Source organism: Coregonus lavaretus, assembly GCF_964263955.1.
Source record: "Coregonus lavaretus genome assembly, chromosome: 22".
In the NCBI taxonomy this organism is placed as follows: domain Eukaryota; kingdom Metazoa; phylum Chordata; class Actinopteri; order Salmoniformes; family Salmonidae; genus Coregonus; species Coregonus lavaretus.
Genome location: NC_140009.1, coordinates 15,872,666 through 15,894,564, shown reverse-complemented (window position 1 = coordinate 15,894,564; position 21,899 = coordinate 15,872,666).

Genomic DNA, 21,899 nt, shown 5'->3' with positions numbered 1-21,899 from the left:
ACCACCAAGAATCTTCCTAGAGCTGGCCACCCGGCCAAATTGAGCAATCGGGGGAGAAGGGCCTTGGTCAGGGAGGTGACCAAGAACCCAATGGTTCCTCTGTGGAGATGGGAGAACCTTCCAGAAGGACAACCATCTCTGCAGCACTCTACCAATCAGGCCTTTATGGTATAGTGGCCAGACGGAAGACACTCCTCAGTAAAAGGCAAATCACAGCCTGCTTGGAGTTTGCCAAAACGCACCTAAAGGACTCTCAGACCATGAGGAATAAGATTATCTGGTCTGATGAAACCGAGATTGAAGCATGGTGGTGGCAGCATCACGCTGTGGGGATGTTTTTCAGCGGCAGGGACTGAGAGACTAGTCAGGATCGAGGCAAAGATGAACGGAGGAAAGTACAGAGAGATCCTTGATGAAAACCTGCTCCAAAGCACTCAGGACCTCAGACTGGGGTGAAGGTTCACCTTCCAACAGGACAACAACCCTAAGCACACAGCCAAGACAACGCAGTAGTGGTTTCGGGACAAGTCTCTGAATGTCCTTGAGTGGTGCAGTCAGAGCTCGGACTTCAACCCGATCGAACATCTCTGGAGAGACCTGAAAATAGTTGTGCTGCGACTCTCCCCATCCAACCTGACAGAGCTAGAGAGGATCTGCAAAGAAGAATGGGAGAAACTCCCCAAACACAGGTGTGCCAAGCTTGTAGCGTCATACCCCAAAAGACTTGAGGCTGTAATCGCTGCCAAATGTGCTTCAACAAAGTACTGAGTAAAGGGTCTGAATACGTATGTAAATTGATATTTCAGGGTTTTTTTCATACATTTGCAATAATTTCTAAAAACCTGTCTTTGCCTCATCATTATGGGGTAGTTTGTGTAGATTGATGAGAAAAGAACATGATGTAATCCATTTTTATAATGAGGCTGTAACGTAACAAAATGTGGAAAAAGTGAAGTGGTCTGAATAATTTCCAAATACACTGTATACACGTAGTCATTGTTCTATTACTCAATTGCATTTAGGATAGACAAACAAACAGGTACTATGATACACAGGTACACATGAATGCACACACGCACACACACACACACACACACACACACACACACACACACACACACACACACATTCAACCTGATCGCTGCATATTACTTCAGATATCATAAAATGTGAAGTGAAATAGAATAGTGAACACAGCAATCAGGCTCGTTCCATCAGGCTAGGTTGTGCCCTGGACAAATAAGCAACAAATAATGTCAGTTTACATAAATTATGTTTCACAATTCGGTTATCAAATGTATCAAAGTAATGAAGTGGGTTACCTTCTATATTTGTACAAATGATGAGCCTGTGAAAGCTGTTGCCACTGACAGTTGAAAGTTGCTGGTCGGATACTTGCCAACATGTGGCTGACTGTTCCATTAATTGGAATGCTCACAGCGAGGGCATGTCTGCCTTATGCTGATGAGGGCCCGCCCAGTTGCTGGTCTTCTCTATGCTGCATGTTCGGCTGCAAACTGGGCATCTCTCGAATAACTGCAGCAGGCAATCTTATGAGGTGGTGTTGACTCATTATCTGAAGCGTTAACGTTAGGTAGTTAGTAGCTACTGTACTCTACAGAGAAATGTAGCTAGCTTGTTGCTACCTGGATAGTTAACTAGACAATAGCTGGAACGACCTAGCGAACAGACGCGAACTGGCTGAATCGATTCAGTGGCTAGCTTTGCACTTAACTGGCTAACAGTAGCTACTAAGGGTAAGTTATAACCTACATTTGTGTTTTGTTTTTACATACTGGTAACCAGAGTCGTTCAAGGGAATTCGGGACATGAGTGACTAGTTAACGTTAGCTTGGCTCTCTCTGTGTGTTCGTGCCATGGGAGGAGTTTTTTTTTTTTCGTTGGCAGAAAGCAATGGCTAGCTAGTATGCTAACTATTCTAGCTAACTAATTGGCTGAATAAGTTGACGACCAACTCACTCAAACTGTCAAAACTAACCCAAAACTTTACACAACGTTAGACACGGACACGAATGATCTGCTTGGCGTGTTAACACACTGGTGGTTTGTTGTAACTGAGTATTGGTGCTAAACCGTGTTATTGGAGCCTGGCATGCTAGTTGGCTATGGCGTCATAGGATTCAGTGCCCTGGACGGTTTTCACTGAAGAATACTGTACCAAGTTAGCTTCCTGAATAAACTAAGTTAGTCTATTCCTAGAAAACATTGAACCGCTGTAGTTTACAACAATTATAATTTCTAAAGTGGAAGTTTGGAGAGTTATATTTGAGTGTTTCAGTGAAATGTAAGTGAGGGAGGCCCCGCTCTCTCGCTTTCCCAGATGTTTAGTTCATTTCATTCCGATCTCCTTTGCCATCATTAAACATTCAGAAAACTTTACCATCACAATTTTCAGTCAGAAAACGTTACCATCACAACATTCAGTCAGCCAACTTTACCATCACAACATTATGTCATATAACATTCCCATCACAATATTCATTCAGACTACTTAACCATCACAATATTCAGTCAGACAATTTTACCATCACAACATTCAGTCAGACAACCTTACCATCACAACATTAGTCAGAAAAATGTACTATGAACACATTCAATCAGACAACTTTACCATCATAACATTCAGACAATTTACCATCACAATATTCAGTCAGAAAACATTACCATCACAATCTTTGTCAGACAACTCTACCATCACCATATTCAGTCAAACAACTATACTATTACAACATTCAGTCAGACAACTTTACCATCACAATATTCAGTAAGACAACATAGCATCACAACATTAGTCAGACAAATGTACCATCAACACATTCAGTCAGACAACTTTACCATCACAATTTTCAGTCAGACAACTTTGCCATCACAACATTAGTCAGACAAATGTACCATCAACACATTCAGTCAGACACGAATACCATCACACTATTCAGTCAGACAACCTCATTATTACAACATTTATTAGAGAACTTTACCATCACAACATTCAGTCAGACAACTTTGCCATTACAACATTCAGTCAGACAACTTTACCATCAGAATATTCAGTCAGACAACTTTACCATCACAACATTCAGTCAGACAACCTTAACATCACAACATTCAGTCATACAACTTTCCATCACAACATTCAGTCAGACAACTTACCATCACAACATTCAGTCAAACAACTTTACCATCACAACATTTAGTCGGAAAACTTCACCAACACAACTTTCACCAGACAACCTTAGAATCACAATATTCAGTCAAACAACTTTACCATCACAACATTCAGTCAGACAACTGTATCGTCAACACATTCACTCACACAACGTAACCATCCTAACATTCAGTCAGACAACTTTACCATCAGAATATTCAGTCAGACAACTTTACCATCACAACATTCAGTCAGACAACCTTAACATCACAACATTCAGTCAGACAACTTACCATCACAACATTCAGTCAGACAACTTTACCATCACAACATTTAGTCAGAAAACTTCACCAACACAACTTTCACCAGACAACCTTACAATCACAATATTCAGTCAAACAACTTTACCATCACAACATTCAGTCAGACAACTTTACCATCACAACATTCAGTCAGACAACCTTAGCATCACAACATTCAGTCATACAACTTTAATATCACAACATTCAGTCAGACAACTTTTCCATCACAATATTCAGTCAGACTTTACCATCACAATATTCACTCAGACAACTTTACCATCCCAACTTTCAGTCAGACAACTTTACCATCACAACATTCAGTCAGACAAATATACCATCACAATATTCAGTAAGACAACTTAACCATCACAACATTCATTCAGACAAATGTACCATCACAAACGTAGTCAGACAAATTTACTATCAACACATTCAGTCAGACAACTTTACTATCATAACATTCAGAAACTTTACCATCACAATATTCAGTCAGAAAACATTACCATCACAATCTTTGTCAGACAACTCTACCATCACCATATTCAGTCAAACAACTATACTATTACAACATTCAGTCAGACAACTTTACCATCACAATATTCAGTAAGACAACATAGCATCACAACATTAGTCAGACAAATGTACCATCAACACATTCAGTCAGACAAATATAATATCACAATATTCAGTAAGACAACATACCATCACAACATTAGTCAGACAAATTTACCATCAACACATTCAGTCAGACAACCTTACCATCATAACATTCAGACAACTTTACCATCACAACATTCAGTCAGACAACTTACCATCACAAAATTTAGTCAGACAACTTTATCATCACAACATTCAGTCAGAAAACTTTACCATCACAATATTCAGTCAGAAAACTTCACCAACACAACTTTCATCAGACAACTTTAACATCACAATAATCAGTCAGACAACTTTACCATCACAACATTCAGTTAGACAACTTTACCATCACAATATTCAGACAGACAACTTTATGATCACAACATTCAGTCAAACAAATTTACCATCTCAACATTCTGCCAGACAACTTTACCATCATAACATTCAGTCAGCCAACTTAACCATCACAATATTCAGTCAGACAACTTTACCATCATGACATTCAGAACACTTTACCATCACAATTTACAATCAGACAAGAATACCATCACACTATTCAGTCAGACAACCTCATTATTACAACATTTTTAAGACAACTTTACCATCACAACATTCAGTCAGACAACTTTACATTAAAACATACAGTCAGACAACTTTACCATCACAACATTCAGTCAGACAACTTTACATTACAACATACAGTCAGACAACTTTACCATCACAATATTCAGTCAGAAAACTTCACCAACACAACTTTCATCAGACAACTTTACCATCACAATATTCAGTCAAACAACTTTACCATCAAAACATTCAGTCAGACAAATATACCATCACAATATTCAGTCAGAAAACTTCACCAACACAACTTTCATCAGACAACTTTATCATCACAATAATCAGTCAGACAACTTTACCATCACAACATTCAGTTAGACAACTTTACCATCACAATATTCAGACAGACAACTTTATGATCACAACATTCAGTCAAACAAATTTACCATCTCAACATTCAGCCAGACAACTTTACCATCACAACATTCAGTCAGCCAACTTAACCATCACAATATTCAGTCAGACAACTTTACCATCACAACATTCAGTCAGACAACTTTACCATCACAATATTCAGTCAGACAACTTTACCATCACGACATTCAGAAAACTTTAATATCACAATATACAATCAGACAAGAATACCATCTCACTGTTCAGTCAGACAACCTCATTATTACAACATTTTTAAGAGAACTTTACCATCACAACATTCAGTCAGACAACTTTGCCATTACAACATTCAGTCAGACAACTGTATCATCAACACATTCAGTCAGACAACTTTACCATCATAACATTCAGTCAGACAACTTTACCATCGCAATATTCAGTCAGACAACGTTACCATCACAATATTCAGTCAGACAACTTTACCATCACAACATTCAGTTTGACAACTTTACCATAACAATATTCAGTCAGATAACTTTACCATCACAATATTCAGTAAGACAACATTACCATAACAACATTCAGTCAGACAACAGTATCGTCAACACATTCAGTCAGACAACTTTACCATCATAACATTCAGAAAACTTTACATCACAATTTTCAGTCAGAAAACGTTACCATCACAACATTCAGTCAGCCAACTTTACCATCACAACATTATGTCAGATAGCATTCCCATCACAATATTCATTCAGACTACCTAACCATCACAATATTCAGTCAGACAACTGTATCATCAACACATTCAGTCAGACAACTGTACCATCACAACATTAGTCAGACAAATGTACTATCAACACATTCAATCAGACAACTTTACCATCATAACATTCAGACAACTTTACCATCAACATTTTCAGTCAGAAAACATTACCATCACAACATTCAGTCAGCCAACTTTACCATCACAACATTATGTCAGATAACATTCCCATCACCATATTCAGTCAGACAACTTTACTATTACACTATTCAGTCAGACAACTTTACAATCACAATATTCAGTAAGACAACATAGCATCACAACATTAGTCAGACAAATGTACGATCAACAAATTCAGTCAGACAACTTTACCATCACAATTTTCAGTCAGACAACTTTACCATCACAATATTCAGTAAGGCAACATACCATCACAACATTAGTCAGACACATGTACCATCAACACATTCAGTCAGACAACTTTACCATCACAATTTTCAGTCAGACAACTTTACCATCACAACATTCAGTCAGACAACTTTACCATCACAACATTTAGTCAGACAACTTTAACATCACAACATTCAGACAGAAAATTTCAACAACACAACTTTCATCAGACAACCTTACAATCACAATATTCTGTCAAACAACTTTACCATCACAACATTCAGTCAGACAACTGTATCGTCAACACATTCAGTGAGACAACTTTACCATCATAACATTCAGAAAACTTTACCATCACAATTTTCAGTCAGAAAACGTTACCATCACAACATTCAGTCAGCCAACTTTACCATCACAACATTATGTCATATAACATTCCCATCACAATATTCATTCAGACTACTTAACCATCACAATATTCAGTCAGACAATTTTACCATCACAACATTCAGTCAGACAACCTTACCATCACAACATTAGTCAGAAAAATGTACTATGAACACATTCAATCAGACAACTTTACCATCATAACATTCAGACAATTTACCATCACAATATTCAGTCAGAAAACATTACCATCACAATCTTTGTCAGACAACTCTACCATCACCATATTCAGTCAAACAACTATACTATTACAACATTCAGTCAGACAACTTTACCATCACAATATTCAGTAAGACAACATAGCATCACAACATTAGTCAGACAAATGTACCATCAACACATTCAGTCAGACAACTTTACCATCACAATTTTCAGTCAGACAACTTTGCCATCACAACATTAGTCAGACAAATGTACCATCAACACATTCAGTCAGACACGAATACCATCACACTATTCAGTCAGACAACCTCATTATTACAACATTTATTAGAGAACTTTACCATCACAACATTCAGTCAGACAACTTTGCCATTACAACATTCAGTCAGACAACTTTACCATCAGAATATTCAGTCAGACAACTTTACCATCACAACATTCAGTCAGACAACCTTAACATCACAACATTCAGTCATACAACTTTCCATCACAACATTCAGTCAGACAACTTACCATCACAACATTCAGTCAAACAACTTTACCATCACAACATTTAGTCGGAAAACTTCACCAACACAACTTTCACCAGACAACCTTAGAATCACAATATTCAGTCAAACAACTTTACCATCACAACATTCAGTCAGACAACTGTATCGTCAACACATTCACTCACACAACGTAACCATCCTAACATTCAGTCAGACAACTTTACCATCAGAATATTCAGTCAGACAACTTTACCATCACAACATTCAGTCAGACAACCTTAACATCACAACATTCAGTCAGACAACTTACCATCACAACATTCAGTCAGACAACTTTACCATCACAACATTTAGTCAGAAAACTTCACCAACACAACTTTCACCAGACAACCTTACAATCACAATATTCAGTCAAACAACTTTACCATCACAACATTCAGTCAGACAACTGTATCGTCAACACATTCACTCACACAACGTAACCATCCTAACATTCAGTCAGACAACTTTACCATCACAATATTCAGTCAGACAACTTTACCATCACAATATTCAGTCAGACAAAAATACCATCAAAATATTCAGTAAGACAACATTACATCACAACATTCAGTCAGACAACTGTACCATCACAACATTAGTCAGACAAATGTACTATCAACACATTCAGTCAGACAAGTTTACTATCATAACATTCAGACAACTTTACCATCACAATATTCCGTCAGACAACTTTACCATCACAACATTCAGTCAGACAAATTTACCATCACAATATTCAGTGAGACAACATTTACTATCACAACATTCAGTCAGACAACTGTATCATCAAGACATTCAGTCAGACAACTTTACCATCATAACATTCAGAAAACTTTACCTTCAAAATATGATGTCAGAAAACTTTACCATCAAAATATTCAGTCAGAACTCTTTACCATCAAAATATTCAGTCACACAACTTTACCATCACAACATTCAGTCAGGCAACTTTACCATCACAACGTTCAGACAGACCACTTCACAATCACACCATTCAGTCAGACAACTTTATCATCACAACATTCAGTCAGACAACTTTACCATCACAACATTAAGTCAGATAACTTTACCATCACAATATATTCAGTCAAAAAACGTTACCATCACAACATTCAGTCAGACAACTTTAACATCATAATATTCAGTCAGACAACTTTACCATCACATCATTCAGTCAGACAATTTTACAATCCCAACATTAAGCCAGACAACTTTACCATCACAACATTCAGTCAGCCAACTTTACAATCACAACATTCAGTCACATAACTTTACCATCACAATATTTAGTCAGACTACTTGACCATCACAATATTCATTCAGACAACTTTACCATCACAACATTCAGTCAGACAACTTTACCATCATAACATTCAGTCAGACAATTTTACAATCCCAAAATTAAGCCAGACAACTTTACCATCACAACATTCAGTAAGATAACTTTACCATCACAATATTCATTCAGACTACTTTACCATCACAATATTCAATCAGACAACTTTACCATCACAAAATACAGTCAGACAACTTTACCATCACAACATTCAGTCAGACAACTTTGCCATTACAACATTCAGTCAGACAACTTTACCATCAGAATATTCAGTCAGACAACTTTACCATCACAACATTCAGTCAGACAACCTTAACATCACAACATTCAGTCATACAACTTTTCATCACAACATTCAGTCAGACAACTTACCATCACAACATTCAGTCAGACAACTTTACCATCACAACATTTAGTCAGCCAACTTTATCATCACAACATTCAGTCAGAAAACTTCACCAACACAACTTTCACCAGACAACCTTACAATCACAATATTCAGTCAAACAACTTTACCATCACAACATTCAGTCAGACAACTGTATCGTCAACACATTCACTCACACAATGTAACCATCCTAACATTCAGTCAGACAACTTTACCATCAAAATATTCAGTCAGAACTCTTTCCCATCAAAATATTCAGTCACACAACTTTACCATCACAACATTCAGTCAGGCAACTTTACCATCACAACGTTCAGACAGACCACTTCACAATCACACCATTCAGTCAGACAACTTTATCATCACAACATTCAGTCAGACAACTTTACCATCACAACATTAAGTCAGATAACTTTACCATCACAATATATTCAGTCAGAAAATGTTACCATCACAACATTCAGTCAGACAACTTTAACATCATAATATTCAGTTTGACAACTTTACCATCACATCATTCAGTCAGACAATTTTACAATCCCAACATTAAGCCAGACAACTTTACCATCACAACATTCAGTCAGCCAACTTTACAATCACAACATTCAGTCACATAACTTTACCATCACAATATTTAGTCAGACTACTTGACCATCACAATATTCATTCAGACAACGTTACCATCACAACATTCAGTCGGACAACTTTACCATCATAACATTCAGTCAGACAATTTTACAATCCCAAAATTAAGCCAGACAACTTTACCATCACAACATTCAGTAAGATAACTTTACCATCACAATATTCATTCAGACTACTTTACCATCACAATATTTCAATCAGACAACTTTACCATCACAAAATACAGTCAGACAACTTTACCATCACAACATTCAGTCAGATAACTTTGCCATTACAACATTCAGTCAGACAACTTTACCATCAGAATATTCAGTCAGACAACTTTACCATCACAACATTCAGTCAGACAACCTTAACATCACAACATTCAGTCATACAACTTTCCATCACAACATTCAGTCAGACAACTTACCATCACAACATTCAGTCAGACAACTTTACCATCACAACATTTAGTCAGCCAACTTTATCATCACAACATTCAGTCAGAAAACTTCACCAACACAACTTTCACCAGACAACCTTACAATCACAATATTCAGTCAAACAACTTTACCATCACAACATTCAGTCAGACAACTGTATCGTCAACACATTCACTCACACAATGTAACCATCCTAACATTCAGTCAGACAACTTTACCATCACAATATTCAGTCAGACAACTTTACCATCACAATATTCAGTCAGACAAAAATACCATCAAATTATTCAGTAAGACAACATTACCATCACAACATTCAGTCAGACAACTGTACCATCACAACATTAGTCAGACAAATGTACTATCAACACATTCAGTCAGACAAGTTTACTATCATAACATTCAGACAACTTTACCATCACAATATTCCGTTAGACAACTTTACCATCACAATATTCATCAAACAACTTTACCATCACAATATTCATCAAACAACTTTACCATCACAACATTCAGTCAGACAAATTTACCATCACAATATTCAGTAAGACAACATTACTATCACAACATTCAGTCAGACAACTGTATCATCAAGACATTCAGTCAGACAACTTTACCATCATAACATTCAGAAAACTTTACCTTCAAAATATTATGTCAGAAAACTTTACCATCACAATATTCAGTCAGAACTCTTTACCATCAAAATATTCAGTCACGCAACTTTACCATCACAACATTCAGTCAGGCAACTTTACCATCACAACGTTCAGACAGACCACTTCACAATCACACCATTCAGTCAGACAACTTTATCATCACAACATTCAGTCAGACAACTTTACCATCACAACATTAAGTCAGATAACTTTACCATCACAATATATTCAGTCAGAAAACGTTACCATCACAACATTCAGTCAGACAACTTTAACATCATAATATTCAGTCAGACAACTTTACCATCATATCATTCAGTCAGACAATTTTACAATCCCAACATTAAGCCAGACAACTTTACCATCACAACATTCAGTCAGCCAACTTTACAATCACAACATTCAGTCACATAACTTTACCATCACAATATTTAGTCAGACTACTTGACCATCACAATATTCATTCAGACAACTTTACCATCACAACATTCAGTCGGACAACGTTACCATCATAACATTCAGTCAGACAATTTTACCATCCCAAAATTAAGCCAGACAACTTTACCATCACAACATTCAGTCAGACAACTTTACCATCACAACATTCAGTCAGACAACTTTACCAACACATCATTCAGTCAGACAATTTTACAATTCCAACATTAAGCCAGACAACTTTACCATCACAATAATCAGTCACACAACTTTACCATCACAATATCCAGTCAGACAAGTTTAGCATCACAACATTCAGTCAGACAACTCTACCATAACAACATTCAGTCAGACAACTTTACCATCATAATATTCAGTCAGACAACTTTACCAACACATCATTCAGTCAGACAATTTTACAATTCCAACATTAAGCCAGACAACTCTACCATAACAACATTCAGTCAGCCAACTTTACAATCACAACATTCAGTCAGATAACTTTACCATCACAATAATCAGTCAGACAACTTTACAATCCCAACATTAAGCAAGACAACGTTACCATCACAACATTAACTCAGACAACTTTCCTTGACAACATTCAGTCAGAAAACTTTACCATCACAACATTCAGTCAGACAATTGTACCATCCCAACTGTCAGCCAGACAACGTTACCATCACAAAATTCAGTCAGTCAACTTAACCATCACAACATTCAGTCAGATAGCTTTAACATCACAATATTCAGTCAGACTATTTAACCATCACAATATTTAGTCAGACAACTTTACCATCACAACATTAAGTCAGACAACTTTGCCAATACAATTTTCAGTCAGACAACTTTACAATCACAATATTCAGTCAGACAACTTTACCTTCACAACATTCAGTCAGACAACTTTACCATCACAACATTCTGTCAGACAATTTTACCATCCCAACAGTCAGCCAGAAACTTTAACATCACAATATTCAGTCAGACTACTTAACCATCACAATATTAAGTCAGACAACTTTACCATCACAACATTCAGATAGACAACTTTACCATTACAATATTCAGTCAAACAACTTCACCATCACAATATTCAGTCAGACAACTTTACCATCACAACATTCAGTCAGTCAACGTTTCCATCACAATATTCAGTCAGACAACTTTACCATCACAATATTAATTCAGAAAACTTTACCATCACAATATTCAGTCAGACAACTTTACAATCATGACCTTCAGACATCTTTACCATAACAAAATTCAGTCTGAAAGCTTTACCATCACAATATTCAGTCAGACAACTTTACCATCAAAACATTCAGTCACACAACTTTACCATCACAATATTCAGTCAGACAGCTGTAGCATCACAATATTATGTCAGAGAACTTTACCATCACAATATTCAATCAAACAACCTTACCATCACAAAATTCAGTCAGACAACTTAACTATCACAATTTTCAGTCAGACAACTTTACCATCACACTATTCAGTCAGACAACTTTCCAATCATGACCTTTAGACATCTTTACAATCACAAAATTCAGTCTGAAAGCTTTACCATCACAATATTCAGTCAGACAACTTTACCATCACAACATTCAGTCACACAACTTTACCATCACAATATTCAGTCAGACAGCTTACCATCACAATATTCAGTCAGACAACTTCACCATCCCAACATTCAGTCAGACAACTTTACCATCCCAATATTCAGTCAGACAACTTTACCATCCGAACATTCAGTCAGACAACTTACCATCACAACATTCAGTCAGACAACATAACTTCAGAACATTTAGTCAGACAACTTTACCATCACAATATTAGGTCAGACAACATTACCATCACAACATTGATTCAGACAACTTTACCATCACGACATTCAGAACACTTTACCATCACAATGTTCAATCAGACAAGAATACCATCACAGTATTCAGTCAGACAACCTCATCATCACAACATTTTTTAGACGGCTTTACCATCACAATATTCAGTCAGACAACTTACCATCGCAACATTCAGTCAGACAACTTTACCATCACAACATTCAGTAAGACAACTTTACCATCCCAACATTCAGTCAGACAACTTTACCATCCCAATTTTCAGTCAGACAACTTTACCATCACAACATTCAGTCAGACAACATAACCGTCAAAACATTCAGTCTGAAAGCTTTACCATCACAATATTCAGTCAGACAACTTTACCATCACATATTCAATCAGACAAGAATACCATCACAACATTCAGTCACACAACTTTGCCATTACAATATTTAGTCAGATAACTTTGCCATTACAACAGTCATTCTGACAACTTTACAATCACAATATTGTCAGACAACGTTACCGTCACAATATTAAGTCAGACAACTTTACAATCACAACATTCAGATAGACAACTTTACCATCACAATATTTAGTCAAACAACTTCACCATCACAATATTCAGTCAGACAACTTAACCATCACAATTTGTAGGTAGACAATTTAACCATCACAATTTTCAGTCAGACAACTTTACCATCACAATATTCAGTCAGACAACTTTCCAATCATGACCTTTAGACATCTTTACCATCACAAAATTCAGTCAGACAGCTTTACCATCACAATATTCAGTCAGACAACTTCACCATCCCAACATTGAGTCAGACAACTTTACCATCCCAACATTCAGTCACACAACTTTACCATCCGAACATTCAGTCAGACAACGTTACCATCAAACCATTCAGTCAGACAACATAACGTCACAACATTCAGTCAGACTACTTTACCATCACAATATTAGGTCAGAAAACATTACCATCACAACATTGAGTCAGACAACTTTACCATCACGACATTCAGACAACTTTACCATCACAATGTTCAATCAGACAAGAATACCATCACAGTATTCAGTCAGACAACCTTATCATCACACCATTTTTTAGACAGCTTTACCATCACAATATTCAGTCAGACAACTTACCATCGCAACATGCAGTCAGACAACTTTACCATCCCAACATTCAGTCAGACAACTTGAACATCCCAACATTCAGTCAGACAACTTTACCATCACAACATTCAGTCAGACAACATAACCGTCACAACATTCAGTCAGACAACATTTCCATCACAATATTAGGTCAGACAACTCCACAATCACATCATTCAGTCAGACAACTTTACTATTACAACATTGAGACAACATTACCATCACAATATTCAATCAGACAAGAATACCATAACAATATTCAGTCAGACAACTTTACCATCCCAACATTCAGTCAGACAACTTTACCATCACAACATTCAGTCAGACAACATAACGTCAAAACATTCAGTCAGACAACCTTACCATCACAATATTAGGTGAGACAACATTACCATCACAACATTTTTTAGACAACTTTAACATCACAACATTCAGTCAGACAACTTTGCCATTACAACATTCAGTCAGACAACTTTACATCACAATATAATGTCAGACAACTTTACCATCACAACATTCAGATAGACAACTTTACCATCACAATATTCAGTCAAACAACTTTACCATCACAATATTAGGTCAGACAACTCCACCATCACATCATTCAGTCAGACAACTTTACCATCACGACATTCAGACAACTTTACCATCACAATTTTCAATCAGACAAGAATACCATCACACTATTCAGTCAGACAACTTTATCAGCACAACATTTTTTAGATAACTTTATCATCACAACATTCAGTCAGACAACTTCACCATCACAACGTTCAGTCAGACAACTTACTCTAACAACAATCAGTCGGACAACCTTAGCATCACAAAATTCAGTCATACAACTTTACCATCACAATATTAAGTCAGATAACCCTACCATCACAATGTTCAGTCAGAATTTACTATCACAATATTCACTCAGACAACTTTACCATCCCAACTTTCAGTCAGACAACTCTAACATCACAATATTCAGTCAGACAACTCCACCATCACAACATTAAGTAAGAAAACATTACCATCACAATATTCAGTCAGACAACTTTACCATCACAACATTCAGTCAGACAACTCTACCATCACAACATTCAGTCAGACAACTTTACCATCATGACATTCAGACAACTTTACCATCAAAATATTTAATCAGACAAGAATACCATCACAATATTCAGTCAGACAATTACATTATCACAAAAATGTTTAGACAACTTTACCATCACAACATTGAGCCAGACAACTTTTCCATTACAATATTCAGTCAGACAACTTTACCATCACAATATTCAGTCAGACAACTTCACAATCACAATATTCAGTCAGAAAACTTAACCATCACAACATTCAGTCAGACAACTTTTCCATCACAATATTCAGTTAGACAACTTTCCAATCATGACCTTCAGACATCTTTACCATCACAAAATTCAGTCTGAAAGCTTTATTATTATTATTATTATTATTATTATTATTATTATTATTATTATTATTATTATTATTATTATTATTATTATTATTATTTACCAACACAATATTCAGTCAGACAACATTCCCATCACAACATTCAGTCACAAAACTTCACCATCACAATATTCAGTCAGACAACTTTACCATCACAATATTCATTCAGACAACATTACCATCACAACATTCAGTCAGACAACTTTACCATCACAACATGCAGAAAACTTTACCATCACAATATTCAATCAGACAACTTTACCATCCCAACATTCAGTCAGACAACTTTACCATCCCAACATTCAGTCAGAAAACTTCACCATCACAATATTAGGTCAGACAACATTACCATCACAACATTTTTTAGACAACTTTACCATCAAAACATTCAGTCAGACAACTTTGCCATTACAATATTCAGTCAGACAACATAACCATCACAATATAATGTCAGAAAAATTTACCTACACAACATTCAGTCAGACAACATTTCCATCACAATATTCAGTCAGACAACATTGTAATCATGACCTTCAGACATCTTTACCATCACAAAATTCAGTCTGAAAGCTTTACCATCACAATATTCAGTAAGACAACCTTACCATCACAACATTCAGTCACACAACTCACCATCACAATATTCAATCAGACAAGAATACCATCACATTATTCAGTTAGACAACTTAATCATCACAACATTTTTTAGAGAACTTTACCATCACGACATTCAGTCAGACAACATTCCCATCACAACATTCAGTCACAAAACTTCACCATCACAATATTCAGTCAGACAACTTTACCATCACAATATTCATTCAGACAACATTACCATCACAACATTCAGTCAGACAACTTTACCATCACAACATGCAGAAAACTTTACCATCACAATATTCAATCAGACAACTTTACCATCCCAACATTCAGTCAGACAACTTTACCATCCCAACATTCAGTCAGAAAACTTCACCATCACAATATTAGGTCAGACAACATTACCATCACAACATTTTTTAGACAACTTTACCATCAAAACATTCAGTCAGACAACTTTGCCATTACAATATTCAGTCAGACAACATAACCATCACAATATAATGTCAGAAAAATTTACCTACACAACATTCAGTCAGACAACATTTCCATCACAATATTCAGTCAGACAACATTGTAATCATGACCTTCAGACATCTTTACCATCACAAAATTCAGTCTGAAAGCTTTACCATCACAATATTCAGTAAGACAACCTTACCATCACAACATTCAGTCACACAACTCACCATCACAATATTCAATCAGACAAGAATACCATCACAATATTCAGTTAGACAACTTAATCATCACAACATTTTTTAGAGAACTTTACCATCACGACATTCAGTCAGACAACTTTGGCATTACAACATTCAGTCAGACAACTTTACAATCACAATATTCAGTCAGACAACTTTACCGTCACAACATTAGGTCAGACAACATAACCATCACAACATTCAGTCAGACAACTTTACCATCCCAACATTCAGTCAGAAAACTTCACCATCACAATATTAGGTCAGACAACATTACCATCACAACATTTTTTAGACAACTTTACCATCAAAACATTCAGTCAGACAACTTTGCCATTACAATATTCAGTCAGACAACATAACCATCACAATATAATGTCAGAAAACTTTACCTACACAACAATCAGTCAGACAACATTTCCATCACAATATTCAGTCAGACAACATTTTAATCATGACCTTCAGACATCTTTACCTTCACAAAATTCAGTCTGAAAGCTTTACCATCACAATATTCAGTCAGACAACCTTACCATCACAACATTCAGACGGCTTTACCATCACAATATTCAATCAGACAAGAATACCATCACAATATTCAGTTAGACAACTTAATCATCACAACATTTTTTTGACAACTTTACCATCACGACATTCAGTCAGACAACTTTGCCATTACAACATTCATGTCACACCCTGGCTCTGGGGACTCTATATGTTGAGCCAGGGTGTGTAGATTGTATGTGTTCTTGTTCTGTGTTGTATATTCTATGTATTGTATTTCTATGTTGGCCAGAGTGGTTCCCAATCAGAGGCAACGAGTGTCAGCTGTTGCTGGTTGTCTCTGATTGGGAGCCATATTTATACAGGCTGTTTTCCCACAGTAGTTGTGGGATCTTGTTCCGTTTGGTTTGTTCCGTGTTGGTTGTTTAACCTAGGACGTCACGTTGTTCGTTTATTGTTTTGTTCGTATTATCACTAAAGATAATAAAGTATGTTCGCTCATCACGCTGCGCCTTGGTCTACTCCGTTCAACGATCGTGACAGAAGATCCCACCATACCAGGACCAAGCAGCGTGTCCAGGAGCAGGCAGCCTGGACGTGGGAGCAGATAATGGACGGGCAGGGGTCCTGGACCTGGGAGGAAATCCAGGCCGGGATGGATCGCCGTCCATGGAAGGAGACAGTAGAGGCGCGACGGAGAGAGGAGCAACGGCGTCAACAGTGTCGTCGTCGGACGGACGAGGGGCAACCCCAAAAAAGATTTAGGGGGGGGCACACGGCATGGGCGACGGGGCAGCAGGAGGCAGCTACAGGGCGTATTAGGAGGTTAGGTGAGGAGGCCACCAGGTTAAGGGGGCTATTGGTGCAGAGGGAGCAGGAGTTAGTGGTGCAGAGGGTGGAGCTACTGGAGGCGATAAGGGAGAAGGTGAGAGTAGAGGCACGGCGAGAGGAACTGTGTAGGCAGCTGAGGGAGCGGAGGGTTATGACGAAACCCAGTCCCGCTCCTCACACCAAGCAAGTGGTGTGCGTCACCAGTCCGGTCCGGCCCGTTCCTGCTCCCCGCACTAAGTTGATGGTGCGCGTCGCCAGCCCGGCCCGGCCTGTTCCTGCCACTCGCACCAAGCCTACGGTGCGCGTCGCCAGCCCGGCCCGGCCTGTTCCTGCCACTCGCACCAAGCCTACGGTGCGCGTCGCCAGCCCGGCCCGGCCTGTTCCTGCTCCACGCACCAAGCCAGGGGTGCGAGTCGTCAGCCCGGTACGGCCCGTTCCTGCTCCACGCACCAAGCCAGGGGTGCGCATCGTCAGCCCGGTACGGCCCGTTCCTGCTCCACGCACCAAGCCAGGGGTGCGCATCGTCAGCCCGGTCCGGCCCGTTGCTGCTCCACGCACCAAGCCAGGGGTGCGCATCGTCAGCCCGGTACGGCCCGTTGCTGCTCCACGCACCAAGCCAGGGGTGCGCATCGTCAGCCCGGTACGGCCCGTTCCTGCTCCACGCACCAAGCCAGGGGTGCGCATCGTCGGCCCGGTCCGGCCCGTTGCTGCTCCACGCACCAAGCCAGGGGTGCGCATCGTCAGCCCGGTCCGGCCCGTTCCTGCTCCACGCACCAAGCCAGGGGTGCGCGTCGTCAGTCCGGCACAACCCGTGCCTGGGTTACCGGTGCCTGGTCAGGTACCGGTCAGCTGCTCCACACCGGAGCTTAAGCAATCCGCTCCTACGATGTCCAGTCCAGCTCCAGCCAGCGGGGCCAGACCGGACCAGGGGCGCTACGGGGGGATTATTGCAGGGTGGTGGGCAAGCCCGGAGCCGGAACCGCCTCCGAGGAGGAATGCCCACCCAGCCCTCCCCTGTTTGGTTTATGTTGAGGCGCGGTTGCAGTCCGCGCCTTTAGGGGGGGGGTACTGTCACACCCTGGCTCTGGGGACTCTATATGTTGAGCCAGGGTGTGTAGATTCTATGTGTTCTTGTTCTGTGTTGTATATTCTATGTATTGCATTTCTATGTTGGCCAGAGTGGTTCCCAATCAGAGGCAACGAGTGTCAGCTGTTGCTGGTTGTCTCTGATTGGGAGCCATATTTATACAGGCTGTTTTCCCACAGTAGTTGTGGGATCTTGTTCCGTTTGGTTTGTTCCGTGTTGGTTGTTTAACCTAGGACGTCACGTTGTTCGTTTATTGTTTTGTTCGTATTATCACTAAAGATAATAAAGTATGTTCGCTCATCACGCTGCGCCTTGGTCTACTCCGTTCAACGATCGTGACAATTCAGTCAGACAACTTTACAATCACAATATTCAGTCAGACAACTTTACCATCACAACATTAGGTCAGACAACATAACCATCACAATATTCAGTCAGACAACCTTAATATCACAAAATTCAGTCATACAACGTTACCATCAAAACATTCAGTCAGATAACTTTTCCATCACAATATTAAGTCAGATAACCCTACCATCACAATGTTCAGTCAGAATTTACCATCACAGTATTCACTCAGAAAACTTTACCATCCGAACTTTCAGTCAGACAACTCTACCATCACAATAGTCAGTCAGACAACTCCACCATCACAACATTAAGTCAGAAAACATTACCATCACAATATTCAGTCAGACAACCTTACCATCACAACATTGAGTCAGACAACTTTTCCATTACAATATTGAGTCAGACAACTTTTCCATCACAATTTTCAGTCAGACAACTTTACCATCACAACATTCAGTCAGACAACTTTCCAATCATGACCTTCAGACATCTTTACCATCACAAAATTCAGTCTGAAAGCTTTACCAACACAATGTTCAGTCAGACAACATTCCTTCACACAACTCAGTCACACAACTTTACCATCACAATATTCAGTCAGACAACTTACCATCACAATATTCAATCAAACAACATTACCATCACAACATTCAGTCAGACAACTTTACCATCCCAACATTCAGTCAGACAACGTTACCATCCCAACATTCAGTCAGACAACTTTACCATCCCAACATTCAGTCAGAAAACATTACCATCACAATATTCAGTCAGACAACCTTACCATCACAACATTCAGTCAGACAACTTTACCATCACAACATTCAGTCAGACAACTCTACCATCACAACATTCAGTCAGACAACTTTACCATCATGACATTCAGACAACTTTACCATCACAATATGCAATAAGACAAAAATACCATCACAATATTCAGTCAGACAATTACATTATCACAAAAATGTTTAAACAACTTTACCATCACAACATTGAGTCAGACAACTTTTCCATCACAGTATTCAGTCAGACAACTTTACCATCACAATATTCAGTCAGACAACTTTCCAATCATGACCTTCAGACATCTTTACCATCACAAAATTCAGTCTGAAAGCTTTACCAACACAATATTCAGTCAGACAACATTCCCATCACAAAATTCAGTCACACAACTTTACCATCACAATATTCAATCAGACAACTTACCATCACAATATTCAATCAAACAAGAATACCATCACAATATTCAGTCAGACAACATTACCATCCCAACATTCAGAAAGACAACTTTACCATCCCAACATTCAGTCAGACAACTTTACCATCCCAACATTCTGTCATACAACACTACCATCACAACATTCAGTCAGACAACATAACCGTCACAACATTCAGTCAGACAAAATAACATCACAATATTAGGTCAGACAACATGACCATCACAACATTCAGTCAGACAACTTTACCATCACGACATTCAGACAACTTTACCATCACAATTTTCAATCAGACAAGAATACCATCACACTATTCAGTCAGACAACTTTATCAGCACAATATTTTTTAGATAACTTTATCATCACAACATTCAGTCAGACAACTTCACCATCACAACGTTCAGTCAGACAACTTACTCTCACAACAATCAGTCGGACAACCTTAGCATCACAAAATTCAGTCATACAACTTTACCATCACAATATTAAGTCAGATAACCCTACCATCACAATGTTCAGTCAGAATTTACCATCACAGTATTCACTCAGAAAACTTTACCATCCGAACTTTCAGTCAGACAACTCTACCATCACAATAGTCAGTCAGACAACTCCACCATCACAACATTAAGTCAGAAAACATTACCATCACAATATTCAGTCAGACAACCTTACCATCACAACATTGAGTCAGACAACTTTTCCATTACAATATTGAGTCAGACAACTTTTCCATCACAATTTTCAGTCAGACAACTTTACCATCACAACATTCAGTCAGACAACTTTCCAATCATGACCTTCAGACATCTTTACCATCACAAAATTCAGTCTGAAAGCTTTACCAACACAATGTTCAGTCAGACAACATTCCTTCACACAACTCAGTCACAC